Raw genomic sequence first — 662 nt, forward strand, 5'->3', positions numbered from 1 at the left:
CAAAGAAAAAACATTTGTAAAGACAATTTTTGTTAATTTTATTGGTTTCCTAACTGCATATTATTATGCAAAAATATCAACTGATTAAGGGCATCATCATTTGACAAAAGGTGGCATCTTTTGTCAGAAATAACATTTCCAGCAGAAGAAAAAACTCTTTCTGACGATGCGCTAGTTGAAGGAGTGGCTATTACTCTACGACTGAGTTTATGCAGCAGCGGCATTTAGCATTTGTGTACCTCCCAGCAATTAATTATATCGAAGTCCGTATGAAAATATACCTCAATATTTTCATATCGCCGCAGCTCTGCAGTAGCTTTATCAGTTCTGCTCACAAAGGTAGGTTGTTTAAGAAGACCTGAAAACAGCTCAAAGTTGTCTGAAGGTAACAAAGGTGTATCCGCAATTTGTGGTTCCGTTGTACTGTCAGAATTCTCAGTTAACGTTCTCATAATTTGTAAACATTTCTCTTTTGTGTACCTTTGCTCAGATTCGGTAAAGTTCTTGAGCTCTTTTGCTGGCGGGTATAAAAAAAGCACAATTTTGTGCAAATCTGTTAGTTTTCAACAGCAACTGTTTTTAAATAATAAAGCAACTTATTTTTCAAGTCCCTTATAAAGCCGATGTCTTCTCAGGTAACGTAGCATTTATTTTGTAGACTA

General features: G+C 35.5%; 1 long non-coding RNA gene across 1 annotated transcript in view; it reads left to right on the forward strand.

Annotated features, from left to right (window-relative positions):
• The first annotated feature begins 534 nt into the window (after positions 1 to 534).
• Positions 535 to 662, forward strand: part of LOC108375958 (uncharacterized) — a 1,234-nt gene continuing 1,106 nt past the window's right edge. Inside the window, exon 1 of the long non-coding RNA XR_001849218.1 lies at positions 535 to 635. This is a non-coding gene — a long non-coding RNA (uncharacterized LOC108375958). The remainder of the gene's footprint in view (positions 636 to 662) is intronic.

Source organism: Rhagoletis zephyria, unplaced genomic scaffold, assembly GCF_001687245.7.
Source record: "Rhagoletis zephyria isolate East Lansing unplaced genomic scaffold, Rhagoletis_zephyria_1.1 Rzeph_scaffold_09685, whole genome shotgun sequence".
NCBI classification, from domain to species: Eukaryota; Metazoa; Arthropoda; class Insecta; order Diptera; family Tephritidae; genus Rhagoletis; species Rhagoletis zephyria.